This window comes from Rhinatrema bivittatum, chromosome 8, assembly GCF_901001135.1.
Source record: "Rhinatrema bivittatum chromosome 8, aRhiBiv1.1, whole genome shotgun sequence".
Taxonomy (NCBI): Eukaryota; Metazoa; Chordata; class Amphibia; order Gymnophiona; family Rhinatrematidae; genus Rhinatrema; species Rhinatrema bivittatum.
In genome coordinates this window covers 70623103-70640831 of record NC_042622.1, presented here as the reverse complement: position 1 = coordinate 70640831, position 17729 = coordinate 70623103, and the positions used below count along the sequence as shown (strand labels likewise).

Sequence of the window (17729 nt, the reverse complement as noted above, 5' to 3'; positions counted from 1 at the left end):
TTATCTGGCTAAAGTTGGCCGGATAAGTTATCCAGGCTCTACAGTGGGATACATTTCTCACTGAATATCCCCGAATAAAGTTATCCGACCTAACTGGCTATCTTTGAACATCGCTGGTTAGATGTAAAGTTATCCAGATATAGTGCCTAGATCACTTTAACTTAGTGGTGATATTCAAAGAATTTTAGCATTGCTGGTTTAAAAAGCAAAAACTCTAGCAAGCGAGCGGATCCCTCACCCCAGTGGAAGCAAGGCCAGCCCTGTTGTGGCACCACCCACCCACCCTCTTGAGCCCCACAGAATGTAACTTTAACATTGTGGGCCTTCCCCCTCCCCAAAGTCTATAAATAAACAGCATTGCAGCCCACCCTATCCCTTCCGCCCCACTCAGAACCCCTCAAACCCGTTTTGCTGTGGCCGGAAGTGCAGCACTCATCCAGCTCTCAGCACCCCCACCACTGCTCTGACAGCAACGCTGGTCGGATAAGCTACCAGCACTTCCGTCAGAAGCAACACTGACAGCTTATGCAACGAGCGTTGCTGTCAGGGCAATGTTGAACACGCCAGGATCCAGATGCAAGTACTGAGCTCCTGGCCACAGTAAAGAGGTTTAAGAAGGTTCTGGATGGGGTGGGTCCTCCCTGGCCATATTCAAACCTCACCTAAAAAGGCACTTTTTTTTAAGCTCTTCCCAAACAGAGCCTCATCGATTTTAACCATGTTTATTGTAATAAATATGTTTCTTGAAATCTCTTATTTGTTTTACCTGTTTCTTCACTAGATTGTAAGCTCCTCAGAGCAAGGATTGACTCTTTTGCTTATCTGTACAGAACTGCATGTATCTAGTAGTAATATACAGTAGAAATAGGTAGAAGAGGTACAGTAGCAGCAGACACTAATATCCATTGCATGGGTATTTGCATTAATAGGATAATCCTACTATCCATGAAAAACCAAGATTTGGGATAGGCTTAGATGCCCAGGCTGAAAAACTAAATTTCTGAATACTGTTTTCCTAAAAAAAAGTTGTCACTAAGGGCTAGGTTTTTAAAAAATATACGTGCGCGTGCTACCCGGCGTGCGCACATGGACGCACGATTTTATAGCATGCGTGCACTGGCATGTGCATGTTATAAAATCCTGGGCGCTGTGCGCAAGGGCGGGAGGGGGTCGAATATAGCAAATTTATGAGGCGACGAGATCGGGGCCTTCCCCAGTTCCCTCCCAGTCCGCTTGGAGGGAACTTTCCTACCCCCTACCCTATCCTCCCTTCCCTTCTCCTCCCCACCCTCTAAAACCCTTTTTTTTTTTTCCTTTTATTTTGCAAGTTACTTCAGGGCCCAACCTGAAGTAACTTGCGCGAGCCGGCAGCCGGCCAGCGTGCGAGCCTCCGGGACAGCAAGGAATGGCGTTGACCCAGGCCACCCCGCTCCGTGGACCGCCCCCTTGTGAGGCCCCAGCATTTACACGCGTCCTGGGGTTTACGCTCTTGGCTGGGCCCATTTGAAAACTGGCCTGGTGCGCGTAAACCCAGGTATTTACATGTGCCGGGGTTTTAAAATCCGGCCCTAACTGAGGTAGAATGCAAACTTTCTGGTCGGCAACTCATCACTTGAGACTAGAAATGTCCTTCTTGTGAGTGTTACTGCTGGTAGTACCACAGCAAATCTGGGCCAGCAGGCCATGAGGATAAGCAGGACATGCTTCTCCCAAAGGCTGTTGTTTCTCCCTTCTCCATCATCAAGCGCTCACAACCCAAAAGCCAGGGAACACTGCAGAAAGGAAGCGCTTCCTGTGTTTATTCACGCTTTGGCCCTGGCTTGGTACTGAACTGCAATACGAATGGGAGCGTGGGAGAAAGAGAAATATATATCAAAGTGGGACGATAAAGAAAGAGGACAAAGAGAGAGACCGAAGGTGAGTGTGGAGGAGAGAGAGACAGACAAACAAGAAAGAGGCAAGAGGGAGAAGGGAAGAGAAAAAGGAAAGGAGGAGAGCAAAAGGGGAGAGAGATATGAAGATGAGAGCAAAAAAGGCAGAAGGAGAAAGAGCGAGAAGAGAGGAAACAGAGAGAGCAAGAAGGTGAAGGGGAAGAAAGAGAGCAGACGTGGGAGAGCGGGGAGGGAAATCTGGGGCTCTGCACCACTGCAAAGAAACCTGCGGCTGGGCACAGACGAGAAGCACAAGCAGAAGAGAGATAGGGAATAGCTGCTACAGAGAGGAAGATGCTAATGGGCAGAGGAGGAGGAAAGATCAAGGAGGAGCTAGGACATTACACTGCAAGTGTCAGAAATGCCAGAGCTAAAAACAAGGTGGGTCTCTTCCTGTTCTTTTCACGTACCTTGCTGGCGACATCTACTTGTATGAAGGGCACATCAGTGTCAATCGGAGATGTGCATTTGTTTAAAATGAATAAGGAATCTGAACTGAATCAGGCAGATTTGTTTTAGATTTTGTTGAAAATAATGAATGGTCAGTGCCTCAAAAATCTATTCAAATTTCATTTGCACTTATTTTTGTTTGGCACAAGCAAACTGGCCCTCCATCTTCTTCCTTATTGTTGCTACGGTAAGATATTCATCAAGGTGTGGTTCTTGTCCATCACCGGAGTGGGCAGCACAGTCCACCTGTACATTGCTGTTCCACCCCTGTTAGGAAGTGCTGCTTGCCCCGGCGTTGGACATCTGCCACCAGTGTGCCGTCAGGGAAAGACAGATGTGTGCAGCGTTCTGGCTGTCATTAGGTAAATGGATGCTTCCCCTCTCTACCTTCCAGCTGCACCTGCATGTGAGCAAATCACTGAGGGGTAGATTTTTAAACATACGCGCGTGTTACCCAGCGCGTGTACATGGACATGCAATTTTATAACATGCAAGCGCCGATGCGCGCATGTTATAAAATCCGGGACAGCGCGTGCAAGGGGGAGCGTGGAATATTGCAAAATTTGCACGATGACACATCGCGGCCTTTCCCAGTTCCCTCCCAGTCCGCTCCAATTAAAGAGCAGACTGGGAGGGAACTCCCTTATCCCCCTGCCCATACTCCCTCCCTCTTCCCCTGTCCTCCCTGAACCCTGAAAAACACCTACTTTTTTTTTCTTTGTTTCAGATCTTACGCCGGCAAACTGCCGGCGCGCAATCCCCCAGCACAGTAGCAAATGGCCGCTGTACCGATGCCTCAAGCCCCCCCCCCCCCCCCCCCCCCCCCCCCCCCCCCCGACCGATCCTCTTCTTCAGCCCGGCTCTTGTGTGCGTAACAAGGGGTACGCGCGTGGCTGGGCCCCTTCTAAAATGCGCGCAGTGTGGGCAAATTAAAATTCGCTCGTGAGTGTACAAGCCGGGGATAACTTACCTGCTCAATATTGTTTGGAAGGACACTTTGTAACTGGGTGCTAACTAATGAAGCAGCCACTTAAATCCCATGTTCTCTAACATTTTTATGCATTTATTTAAAAACACTTCTATTCCGCAACTTCCTTAAATCAGTCTGGCGTGGATTACAATGATGCATTCACAAAAGCATCACAATACAATAATAAAACAATAAAATATACTACATAAGAAAATAAAACAGAACCAGTTCTAAAATCACTGACTCATCCAAAAGCTTCTTCAAAAGCACAGTCTTAACACCCCTCCTAAATAATTTTAGATCCCTCACGGAGCCCTACTGGCAGATTGTTCCACTCAGACACTGCTGCAGAGGAAAAGACCCTTGCTCTTGTCTGTACCCATTTATACTTGCTAGCTGACGGAATAGCCAACAAGCAAGTACCCTCTCTTCTTAGAGCCCGCTTTGGTATATTCCACTCAATAAGATCTCTCAGAGCACATACAGATATATTTTTCAAAAGCTTAAACACTGTAATCAACAGCCTGAATCTTATCCTCCTCCTGACTGAAGGTCCCTCAGCACAGGAGCGATGTGCGCTCTTCTTGCAAGACCAGTCAAAACTCGGGCTGCGGCATTCTGCGCCAATTGTAACATACGTGTCAGTCTCTCAGGTGGACCTACACACAGAGCGCTGCCGTAGTCTAAATGACTAAGAACCACAGCCTGTATCTCAGTACAATAGAAATCCTGGGATAAAAAAAACCTCTTAAGTGGTCTACCCATTTTAAGTTTAAAGAAGGCGGCTTTTGCTACGTGGCAAATCTGCTGTTTCATAGATAACTGGGAGTCCAGAAAGACTCCCAAACTCTTTACTTCCGTTTGAATGGGAACAGGTGAGTCCTCTGCCAGTAAGACTTCCACAGAATGCACTTCCTCAAAACCCTTGCCCGACCAAAGAAGCTTAGTTTTATTCATATTTAAAACTAAATGATGATCAGTCAGCCACACCTTTACCTCTTTAATAATAACTTTCAATCTACACTCTGGGAGTTCACCAGAGCGATCGCATGGCAAAAAAAAGAAAAATGGAACATCAAGAGCATACATAAAATACTTTACATCTAGAGAATGTAGCGGGGAGCTCAAGGGAGAAAGATATATATTAAAAAGGACTGAAGAAAGCGCTGATCCCTGTGGCATGCCCCACTGAATAGTGTGCCATGTAGGGGGCACCCATTTGGACCCTCTGCCTCTGATCAGTAAAATACGACTGAAACCAATGCAACACCGAACCCCCCATGCCATATGCAGCAAGGTATCTAAGCAGGATCTCATGATGCACCATATCAAATGCTGCAGACAGATCAGGCTGGACCAGAATACCTGTTCGACCTTGATCCAAACTAGTAAGCAGAGAATCCAAAAGGTTTAACAGCAAATATTCCATTTTATGGTGCTGATGAAAACCAAATTGTTGCAGGTTCAATATCGAAATGTCGTTTACAAAATCTTCCAGCTGCTCAAACTATCTTTGCTAAAATTTTCACTACCATTGGCAAGTTTGAGACTGGACGATAATTAGCCAAATCAGAGGAAGATAAATTAAAGTCCTTCTTAATAGGTCTTACCGTTGCCTGCTTCCAGTCTGCTGGAATTTTTCCCTCACTTAAAGACTTATTAAACATTTTTTTTTAAGATCTCATAAGAGACCTCCTTTAAATTTTTGACTATCATAAAAGGGCAAGGGTCCAATATAGAATATATAGACTTCAATCCTGATACCTTTGATTCAACTTCTTTAACTGTACTCATATTAAACTCAGTCCATGCATTTGTTTGCGAAGGTATCCCAGACAGCATAATCTACCCAACATCGGCCCTAGCTGTCACTCTAAATTCCGTATCTTCTCCTCAAAAAAATTAGCAAGCAGCTCACAGTCAGACATCTCATTATCTAAAGACACTGGACAAGTCGTTAACCTTTTTAATATGGAAAATAACTCTAGAAGCTTATTTACTGCCTGCTCTAAGTGTGACACATAATACGCTTTTTTGGCACCCATACAACAATCACGATAATCTTTTAACATCTTTCTGTACTCTAACAAAGAGCTCTCATCTTTCACTTTTCTCTACTGCTTTCAGATTTTCTTAATTCCTGCTTAGCATCAGCAAGCGAATTGACAAACACCAAGGTACTCACTTAGGGGCAGATTTTAAAACCTGCGCGCAGGCGCAGATTTGTTCACGCAACCAGACGCGAACAAATCTACGCCCGATTTTATAACATGCGCGCGGCTGTTATAAAATCCAGGGTCGGTGCATGCAAGGGGGTGCAGAATTGTGCAACTTGCGCGCGCCGGGCCGCGCAGCCTGCCTCCGTTCCAAAATTGGAGCGGCCTCGGAGGGAACTTTCCTTCCACCCGCCCCTGCACCTTCCCCTCCCTAACCCGCCCCCCAGCCCTACCTAGAACCCCCCCTTAACTTTGCTGAAGAAGTTACGCCTGCCTCCTGGCAGGCGTAATTTACATGCGCCGGCCAACGGCCGGCCTGCAATCCCAGGCACAGCGGCAAATGGCCGCTGTGCCTGGAGGCTCAGGCCCCGCCCTGCCCCCGGACCACCCTCGCCCCGCCCCTTTTTGCAAGCCCCGGGACATACGCGCATCCCGGGGCTTGCATGCGCCGCCGAGCCTATGCAAAATAGGCTCGGCGCACGCGGGGGGGGGGGGGGGGGTTTAAGGGTTACGAGCGTAACTTATGCACGTAACCCTTTTAAAATCCGCCCCTTTCCTTTCTCTCGAACTCTAACTTAATACTCTGGGGCAACTTGGTCATAAGTCTGCATCAAAGACCAATATCATTTATCAGCCATGGACTCCAGGGGCAAAGTGTCCCATTTCTCCAAATGAAGGTTTCCTAACCAATGCTCCCTAAACTGCTCAGTATCTAACAAGGGGCGCCTTGTTCTTATCTCCCTTGTGGCACGCTTAACCTTTCCTTTTGCCTTAAACTTCTAGAGAGAAACAAATCAAATGGTATCAGACCAAGCTACCTCATGCTTATTAACATCTTTCAAATATCCAGAATCACACTCCCTGCATGTCAGCAGGTCAAGTGGTGGCGGCTTGGTGGTCTCGTGGGGAAGTGCCACCTAGCTCCCTGGTAATCAATAAATTAATGAGCATCAGGGGAATGGAAAAGATCTCCGCTATAAGACATGATCAGTTAGCCAAACATGACCTCATTTGGTCCCCTTTTGAAAAGCGGTTGAAATCACAGTCTGCGTTTAGCCCTTCACTAACCTAATGTATTAAGCTGTGGATATTTACTGATTCCTGGATTAATATGGCTTATTTCAGTAAGGTCTGGAGGTTCCCCCCAATTCCGCAAGTTAAGATTGTATAAGGGGAGGCATGAAGGAGAGGGTGGGGGGGGGTGGTTATTGAGAAAAAAGAGGGGGTTTTGTGTATTTGAATGTAAAAGGATGAAAACTGATGTTATTGTTTGGAATTGTAATGTTTCACAACTCTCTCAATAAACAGTTTCTTTCTTTTTTTTTTGTAATTAACTACTAGTTTGGATAAGAAGAGGAGTCTGGAAACTGGACAATAGTGGTTGACTACTTTGTGTCCGAGTCTGGTTTATTCAAGATAGGCTGCAATCATATATTTTTAGTAAGAGAGATAAGGAGCCTTGAGTTAGCATAGCATTATGTTGGTTAACCAGGGTGCTAGGTTGCAGATGAATTTTGGAGCAATGGGGTCTAATGGACAAGTGGATCAACTGATGCTCTGAAGAATCTTCGCTACTTCTTTGGTGGAGACTGTCTTGAACTCAGACAGTGGGATACAGTCAGGGGTCAGTTGGATTGGTCTGGCTGGGATTTACTGACTAGTGATGTTGCCATGCCAATCTTTACACACGTGCTACTCCTCTCGTGAATTGTCGGGGTGCTCGTGCCACTCTTGGGTGCCTTGGAGTTTTGATGCCATTCTTCTTCTTGCCCTAGCCCTCACTCTGTACGTTGGAAGGTTGATTGCTACTCTTCCTACTCTGTGTTATTTTATGGTTTTAAATGCCAGAGCTCCTGCTGCTCCAAACCTCTCAGGGTGCCTTTAGTTGATGGGTGATTCTATCTCTACTCCTGCTGTCTTCACAATTCTTTTCATTTTCCCTTGTGATACTACCTAGTTATCTTTTTTTTGGTTTCCTGACCTCTTGGGTTTTTCTCCAAACTCTCTTTCCTTATGGTTCTTACTATCTAGTATTTAGTCTTCAATGGATTATACCAAGGCAAAGGAGTAAGACAACTCCAAGCCTGAACCCACAATCCCTTCTCCAAATGCTGGCATAGGAAAACTCCATCAGCCATGCTCCACAGATATCCTCTGGCTTCTAGATGGTTCCATCATCCAGCTTCTACATGGATCAATTAGTCTTTTTCCCTACATATACCGTTACACTTGGTGGCTTGCAGGATAATCCTCACTCACTCTGACGCCTGGGATCTCCTCTTCGTGGCAGGGACACTGCTGCTGCTCTCCCCTCCATGCTGCCATGCCTTCTCCATAGGTTTGCACACTAAGTATTTTATTTATTTATTTATTTAATATTTAGATCTCGCCTATTGCGAAATGATTGTAGACCCAGTGGTGGGAAGTCTTTTGCCCCCATATATTCACAGGTTTGAAGTCTAATTTTTTTGCATTTATTTACTTGTGAACCTTTGCTTTTTGCCAGGTTTGGTCTCAAAGTGCATTACAGAAATTAAGACTTAAACAGGTATAACATAATTAATGTAGTTAACACTGAGTGCCTTTGTATGGCATAAGGAGCAATTGTGAAGAAAGTTTTAATGTTCCTAATAAGCCAGCTCATCATGACTGCTATAGATCTTCTCCAGAATTTTCTTTGGCTTCAGATCATGGTTTGTAATGATTTTCCCTTCTTGTGCTGACTTTTAGATCCTAGCAGAAGGGCTCAAGTACTCATAAAACCTTGAACGAAAAAAGGTACTTCTTCTATCAGAGAATGTCATCCTCTTTGACCAAGCAAACAGCTTCCAGAGAGACAAGTACAGAGCAGTAAGGGAACATAAGAAATTGCCATGCTGGGTCAGACAAAGGGTCCATCAAGCCCAGCATCCTGTTTCCAACAGAGGCCAAACCAGGCCACAAGAACCTGGCAATTACCCAAACACCAAGAAGATCTCATGCTACTGATGCAATTAATAGCAGCGGCTATTCCCTAAGTAAACTTGATTAATAGCAGTTAATGGACTTCTCCAAGAAAGTATCCAAACCTTTTTTAAACCCAGCTACACTAACTGCACTAACTACATCCTCTTGGTAACAAATTCCAGAGCTTAATTGTGCGCAGAATGAAAAAGATTTTTTTCTGATTAGTCTTAAATGTGCTACTTGCTAACTTCATGAAATGCCCCCTAGTCCTTCTAGAATCCGAAAGTGTAAATAACCAATTCACATCTACTTGTTCAAGACCTATCATGATCTTAAAGACCTCTATCATATTTATTTATTTATTTAAAGTCTTTTTCTATATCGTCGCTAAGTTATATACCATCGCAACGGTTTACATGTAGGCACATATGTAAGTTTGGAGTAAGCGTACTAAAGTACATTCTAACAGGTGCCATTAAGTTTCAGTTACATTAAATCATAAAAATACGTACAAATGTTTAGTGATGTAGGTTCTGGCCAGGTGTACCTAGAAGGTACTTTTACAGGTCAAAGAAAATCACATTTACTGTGTTATATTATTACATTCATTGTGTACTCAATTTGTTAAAATATTGTAATGCACATTTATGAGAATTGTGCTGTGTGCCAGTGCTCTTCTGTTTATTCCAGTCTATTTTCTATTCTCTGGTCTCTTTATAAAAGGCTTGTTTAAAAAGCCATGTCTTTAGACTTCTCTTGAATGTTTTGGGGTCTCTCTGTAATCTGATCTCCAAAGGCATTGTGTTCCAGAGTGTGGGTCCTGCTAAAGACAATGCCCTTTCTCCTATCCCCCCTCAGCCGTCTCTTCTCCAAGCTGAACAGCCCTAACCTCTTCAGCCTTTCCTCATAAGGAGCTGTTCCATCCCCTTTATCATTTTGGTTGCCCTTCTCTGTACCTTCTCCATTGCAACTATATCTTTTTTAAGATGCAGCAACCAGAATTGTACACAGTATTCAAGGTGCGGTCACACCATGGAGCGATACAGAGGCATTATTACATTTTCCGTTTTATTAACCCTTCCCTTCCTAATAATTTCTAACATTCTATTTGCTTTTTTGACTGCTGCAGCACACTGAGCTGATGATTTTAAAGTATTATCCACTAAGATGCCTAGATCTTTTTCCTGGGTGGCAGCTCCTAATATCGTGTAACCACAGCAAGGGTTATTTTTCCCAATATGCAACACCTTGCACTTGTCCACATTAAATTTCATCTGCCATTTGGATGCCCAATCTTCCAGTCTTGCAAGGTCCTCCTGTAATGTATCACAATCTGTTTGTGATTTAACTACTCTGAACAATTTTGTATCGTCTGCAAATTGGATAACCTCACTCGTCGTATTCCTTTCCAGATCATATATATATATATATATATATATATATATATATATATACACTCTGTTTCCTGTCTTTTAACCAGTTTGCAATCCACAAAAGGACATCTCCACCTATCCCATGACTTTATAGTTTCCTTAGAAGCCTCTCATGAGGGACTGTCAAACCCCTTCTAAAAATCCAAATACACTACATCTACCAGTTCACCTTTATCCACATGTTTATTAACCCTTTCAAAAAAAATGAAGCAGATTTGTTAGGCAAGACTTCCCTTGGATAAATCCATGTTGACTGTGTTCCATTAAACCATATAGAAAGGACCGAAACTATGGAACTGTTTACCACTAAATTTGAGAATGCAGGATAATTTGAAGAAATTTAAGAAAGATCTTAAAACATGGTGGTTTTTACAAGCATACAGAGACAATACTTGAGAGGTTTTATAAGACTATAGCTGGTTTTTTTTTCTGAACTCTATCTTATCTTTATTAATGCTTTTAGTTTGGAAAATAATTTTAATTACCTCTTATTTTATTGAAGATTTTATTGTATTTATTTTGTTTCTAAACTGTTTTTATATTAGTTATATTATGTAAACCGTTAAGATAGAACCTTGTGTCCTGGGTAACGGTATATAAAAATTGCATAAATAAATAAAATAAATAGAATAGTTTTCATTATTTTTCCCGCACTGAAGTCAGGCTCACTGGTCTATAGTTAACTGGATCGCCCCTGGAGCCCTTTTTAAATATTGGGGTTACATTGGCCACCCTCCAGTCTTCAAGTACAATGGATGATTTTAATGATAGGTTACAAATTTTAACTAATAGATCAGAAATTTCATTTTTTAGTTCCTTCAGAAACCTAAGATGCTTACTATCCGGTCCAGGTGATTTGCTACTCTTTAGTTTGTCAATCTGGCCTACTACATCTTCCAGGTTCACAGTGATTTGGTTCAGTTCATCTAACTCATCACTCTTGAAAACCATCTCTGGAACTGGTATCTCCCCAACATCCTCATTAGTAAACACGGAAGCAAACAATTAATTTAGTCTTTCTGCAATTGCCTTATCTTCCCTAAGAGCGCCTTTAACCCCTTGGACATCTAATGGTCCAACCAATTCCCTCACAGATTTCTTGCTTCAGATATATTTTTTTAAAAGTTTTTTTATTATGAGTTTTTGCTTCTATGGCCAACTTCATTTCAAATTCTCTCTTTGCCTATCTTATCAATGTTTTACACTTCACTTGACAATGCTTATGTTTTATCCTATTTTCTTCAGATGGATCCTTCTTCCAATTTTTAAGGATTTTTTTTGGCTAAAATAGCCTCTTTCACCTCACCTTTTAACCATGACGGTAATGGTTTTGCCTTTCTTCCACCGTTCTTAATGCATGGAATATATCTGGACTGCGCCTCTAGGATTGTATTTTTAAACAATGTCCATGCCTGTTGAACACTTAACGTTTGCAGCTGCACCTTTCAGTTTTTTTCTAAATATTTTCATTTTATCAAGGTTTCCCTTTTCAAAGTTTAGTGTTAGAGATGTAGATTTACTTATTGTCCCCCCTTCCAGTTATTAGTTTAAATTTGATCATGTTATGATCACTATTGCCAAGAGGCCCCACCATCGTTACTTCTCTCACCAGATCCTGCATTCCTGAACCTCTCTTGTTGGTTCCTGAACCAATTGCTCCATGAAGCAGTCATTTATTACATCCAGGAACTTTGTCTCTAGCAAGTCCTGATGTTACATTTACCCAGTCAATATTGGGGTAATTGAAATCTCCCATTATTATTGCACTGCCAAATTGGTTAGCTTCCCTGATTTCTCTTAGCATTTCATCATCTGTGTGACCATTTTGTCCAGGTGGACGATAGTATACTCCTATCACTATACTCTTACCCAACACACATGGGATTTCTACCCATACAGATTCTACTGAGCATTTAGTCTCTTGTATGATCTTTATCCTGTTGGACTCTATAACACCCCCCCCCCCCCCCGGACATAAAGTACCACACCCCCACCAAGTTGATTCTACCTATCATTGCGATACAATTTGTACCCTGATATAGCACTGTCCCATTGGTTATCCACCTTCCACCAAGTCTCTGTGATGTCAATCTCAGAGACTTGGTGGAAGGTGGATAACCAATGGGAAGGTGGATAACCTTATGTCAACCTTATGACAATCTCATCATTTACTGCTATACACTCTAACTCTCCCCATCTTACTTCTTAGACTTCTGGCATTGGCATATAGACATTTCAAAGTGTGTTTTTTGTTTGTATTAACAACCTGCTTTTCAGTTAGGGATAATTTGGAAATCATTAGCTTCGGTGATTTTTTACATATAGGCACATGGACTACGTTTGCTTTTATTGGAACCTCTCTGTTGGAATGCCCTAACTCTCCTGTTTCATTAGTATCCTTCAAGGATACATTCCTCCGAACCATGCATTGCTGAGTGACTGTCGGCTTTCCCCCTTGTTCTAGTTTAAAAGCTGCTCTATCTCCTTTTTGAAAGTTAGTGCCAGCAGCTTGGTTCCACTCTGGTTACGGTGGAGCCCATCCTTTCGGAAAAGTCTCCCCCTTCCCCAAATGTTTCCACAGTTCCTTACAAAACTGAATCCATCTTCCCTGCACCATCATCTCATCCACGCATTGAAACTCTGGAGCTCTGCCTGCCTCTGGGGACCTGCACATGGAATAGGAAGCATTTCAGAGAATGCCACCCTGGAGGTTCTGGATTTCAGCTTTCTACCTAAAATTCTAAATTTGGCTTCCAGAACCTCTCTCCCACATTTTCCTATGTCGTTGGTGCCCACATGTACCACGACAGCCGGCTCATCCCCAGCACTGTCTATAATCCTATCTAGGTGACACGTGAGATCTGCCACCTTCGCACCAGGCAGGTAAGTTACCAGGCGGTCCTCACGTCCACCAACCATCCTGCTATCTACATTTCTAATAATTGAATCACCAACTATGATGACCGGCCTAACCCTTCCCTCCTGGGCAGTAGCCCTGGGAAACTTGTCCTCAGTGCGAGAGGACAATACATCACCTGGAGAGCAGGTCCTTGCTACAGGATCACTTCCTGCTACACCAGAGTGATGTTCTCCTTCTGGAAGACCTTTCTGATCCAAGGCAACCTGAAGATCTCATCAATGTACCTCTCTGTCTGCCTCAGCTCCTCCAAGTCTGCTACTCTAGCCTCCAGAGATCGGACTCGTTCCCTGAGAGCCAGGAGCTCTTTGCACCGAGTGCACACATACAATCTCTCACCAGTGGGTAAAAAATCATACATGTGACACTCAATGCAAAAGACTGGAAAGCCCCCCTCTTGCTGCTGGACTGCTGCCTTCATTTTAGTTTTGAGTTCCTAATTAAGTTTAGGATACTAAGGAAGTTGGAATTAGAGTACTTTAAATTTACAAGGGAATTTACTAATCAATCAACTAGTGTCCTGCATTAGATTAAACTTTCAATAAGGGCTGGTACAATAGTATGATTTAGATAAGAGCCTGATTGATTTTTAATGAGAAAGTGTCTCTTGCCTAAAAATCAAGGGTTGAGTGGGTGGGAAAGACAGACACTAGAATTATCTCTGGTTTGCTTATTACCTCAGACACACACAGACTCTAAATAATATATCCCTCTATTTCACCAAACTTATATAAGTCCAAAGATTTCCCAAAGCTATACTTACCAATCCTCTTTAACCACCATTGACACCCACCCACTCAGCTACCCAGCCAGATCAGTTGAATATTAGTGATTAATGGGGTGACAGATATAACTGCCAAGATGCTCTCACATTGCCTACATTTTATCACTGTTGTTTCTAGCCTTTGTCCTTTTTTTGGTGCATTGGGGTGTTCTTGCCACCATTGTGGGGGCATTTTATTGATGATGTCAGGCTGAAGAGGCAGCTCAGAGGGTTGGTCACATGGCAGCAGCAAATATTCTGATGCACCACCAACTTCAGCAGTCACCCTATGCCCACTGCTTTGGGACGTTCAGGTCACTGCTGCTGCTCCTTTGCCCCTCTCTCTCTGTGCCTTGGAGTGTTCATGGCACTAAATTACTGGTGCCATTGGGGTGTTCATTACTCTGTTTTGGCTATGTTGCCCCCCACCCCACAGAGGCTTGGGGAATTCATGCCACTCTTCTTAGAAACACGATGGAAGAAAAAGACCATATGGCCCATCTAGTCAGCCAATTAATTTAGCACTATAATGCCCGTCACTTCCTTAAGAGATCCCATGCTTTCATGAATTCAGAAACTGTTTTTGCCTCTACCACCTACACTGGGTGGCCAATCCACGAATCCATCACCCTCTCTGTAAAGAAATATTTCATAAGATTACAACCAAGTCTACCCTCTTTCAACCTCATCGAATGAATCCACGTTCTAAAGCTTCCTTTCCACTGAAAGAGGCTCACCTCCTGTGCATGGAAACCTTTGAGATATTTGACTGTCTGTATCATATTTCCCCTGTTCACCTTTCCTCCAGGGTGTACATCAGGGATTCCCAAACCTGTCCTGAGGACCCCACAGTCTCCATGGCATGCAAATGTATCTCATGCATATTCATGGTGGATATCCTGAAAGCCCAACTGGCTGAGGGGTCCCCAGGACAGGTTTGGGAAGCCATGGTGTACATGTTTAGATCTTTAAGTCTATCCCCATATACACAACCAGTCGGGTTTTCAGGAGATCCACCACAAATATGCATGAGATCAATTTGAGTAAATTTGAATATCATGGAGATTCAGTACATCTTATGTATATTCATAGCGGATATCCTAAAAACCTGATTGGCTATAGGGTCCCCAGGACAGGTCTGGGAAATCCTGCTTTAGAACGACCACTGACCATTTTAGTAGCCACCCTCTACACCATAACATCATAAGAAAATGCCATACTGAGTCAGACCAAGGGTCCATCAAGCCCAGCATCCGGTTTCCAACAGTGGCCAATCCAGGCCATAAGAACCTGGCAAGTACCCAAAAACTAAGTCTATTCCATGTTACCATTGCTAATGGCAGTGGCTATTCACTAAGTGAACTTAATAGCAGGTAATGGACTTCTCCTCCAAGAACTTATCCAATCCTTTTTTAAACACAGCTATACTAACTGCACTAACCACATCCTCCGGCAACAAATTCCAGAGTTTAATTGTGCATTGAGTAAAAAAGAACTTTCTCCGATTAGTTTTAAATGTGCCCCATGCTAACTTCATGGAGTGCCCCCTAGTCTTTCTACTATCCGAAAGAGTAAATAACAGATTCACATCGACCCGTTCTAGACCTCTCATGATTTTAAACATCTCTATCATATCCCCCCTCAGCCGCCTCTTCTCCAAGCTGAAAAGTCCTAACCTCTTCAGCCTTTCCTCACAGGGGAGCTGTTCCATTCCCCTTATTTTGGTAGCCCTTCTCTGTACCTTCTCCATCGCAATTATATTTTTTTTGAGATGCAGCGATCAGAATTATACACAATATTCAAGGTGCGGTCTCACCATGGAGCGATACAGAGGCATTATGATATTTTCCGTTTTATTCACCATTCCCTTTCTAATAATTCCCAACATTCTGTTTGCTTTTTGACTGCCGCAGCACACTGAACCAACGATTTCAATGTGTTATCCACGATGATGCCTAGATCTCTTTCTTGGGTTGTAGCACCTAATATGGAACCCAACATTGTGTAATTATAGCATGGGTTATTTTTCCCTATATGCATCACCTTGCACTTATCCACATTAAATTTCATCTGCCATTTGGATGCCCAATTTTCCAGTCTCACAAGGTCTTCCTGCAATTTATCACAATCTGCTTGTGATTTAACTACTCTGAACAAATTTTGTGTCATCTGCAAATTTGATTATCTCACTCGTCGTATTTCTTTCCAGATCATTTATAAATATATTGAAAAGTAAGGGTCCCAATACAGATCCCCGAGGCACTCCACTGTCCACTCCCTTCCACTGAGAAAATTGTCTATTTAATCCTACTCTGTTTCCAAACAACTCCATCCCGTTTATATCCTTTTGAAGGTGCAGTCTCCAGCACTGTACAGCATTATTCCAAGTAGGTCTCACCAGAGACCTCTACAGGGGCAATATCACCTCCCTTTTTCTGCTGACTATTCCTCTCCCGATGCAGCCGAGCATTTTTCTGGCTTTCACCGATGCTTTATCCACCTGTTTGGCCATGATCATCAGATAAATCACCCCCAGATCCCACTCTTCCTTTTTGCTTAGAATTTCACCTCCAACACTCTAACTTTCCCTTTGGTTTTTGCATCCTAAATACATTACTCTACATTTTTTAGCATTAAATCTTGGCCTCCAGACCTTAGACCATTTCTTGAGCTTTGCTAGATCTCTTGCTGCCTTGCTCTGCACCTCTGTTTTGTGGTTTTAAACACTGGTACTCCAGCTGCTCCAAACCTATCTTGGAAGTTGATATTCAGTACCATTTAGCTGAATACGTTTGGATTGATCCAGCTAAGTGGCCTTCAGCAGCCTCCACATATCCGGATAGTTAGTCGACTAAGTGGGGAAAGGGATGGGGTGTTCTGGGATGGAGCTACGTATCCAGCTAACTTAGTTGAATATATTAGACCTTATATTGAGCAAGTTAACCAGATAATTTTAACCGGCTAACTGTTAGATAGCTGAATATATTCAATGGTGCACCCAACAAGATAGCAGGATATATTTACCTGGCTAACTTGCTCAGCTGGCTCGCAGACCTCTTGGTGCCTTGGGTGTTTCTACCTCTGCTGCCTCTGTCCTCAAAATTATTTTCAAATTCCATTATGGCACCTACTGCCTATTGGTCTTGCCATGCCAATCAGATGCTTTACACAATTGCTGTACCACTTATGGTCCCTATGCCACTGCCATTGGTCCCTTTATCCCTCTTTTGTAGGCTTGGGGTGTTCTTGCCACTCTTTGTGCTGCTTTTCTCTTCTCATAGTGCCTTGGGCTGTTGATGCCAATAATGCCCCTCGCCTCTAGGCTGAAGCGCCTCTGGCATAGTCCTGCATCTCAGGAGCATGGCTGAACTTCTTGCAGTTCCTGAGCCCTTTTTATAGGGCCTGCCAGCTGGACTTCCTGTTTCACATAAAAGGAAGCTCAGAGCCACCTTCCAGTGTTTTTGCAACAGGTTTCCTGCTCATTCTGCAGTGCTAATTTCTCCACCATGTTCTTGCCACCTGTTAAAGGCCTATCTTATGCTCTCATAAGATAGGCAGTAACAACTTAACAGTGGCCCAAGGGCTCACTAGCCCCTCTTTGTGACAATGTCTCTGTTTTGGCTACTTTGCCCCTGTCATGGTCCCTTGGGCTATTCATGACACTCTTGGTACCACTTTGCTCCATCCTTGGTGTCTTGGAGTACCCTTCCCTCTGCTGCTGAGGTTTGCCTGCAAGTTTCACCAAACTTGAGTAGAAAACCCAGTTTTGGAGCTCAAAATAGAATGCATTGCTTCTCCATTGACTTTAATGGGGGGATGAAGGGATCACATGAAGAAACGAGAACAAGGAAAATGAATTATGGAGGCAAACAAAATGAATAATCAAAATGAACCAAAAATATTTTCTGTGCACATCCCTAGTGCCTATTCAGCAAGATGTGGCACTATCATTTATATTAGGTGGATAATGGTAAACCTGAAAAATGTAAGAGGGCAAATTGACAAACTAAAGAGAAGCAAATAACCTGGACCAGATGGTATACACCTCACAGTTCTGAAAGAACTCAAAAATTAAACTGCAGATCTATTATTAGTAATTTGTA

At 43.2% G+C, this 17729-nt stretch overlaps 1 protein-coding gene across 1 annotated transcript in view; it reads right to left on the bottom strand.

Moving 5' to 3' along the window:
* The window catches only part of MMP24 (matrix metallopeptidase 24), a 131481-nt gene that overhangs the window by 102675 nt on the left and 11077 nt on the right, over positions 1 to 17729 (bottom strand). The window lies entirely within an intron of this gene.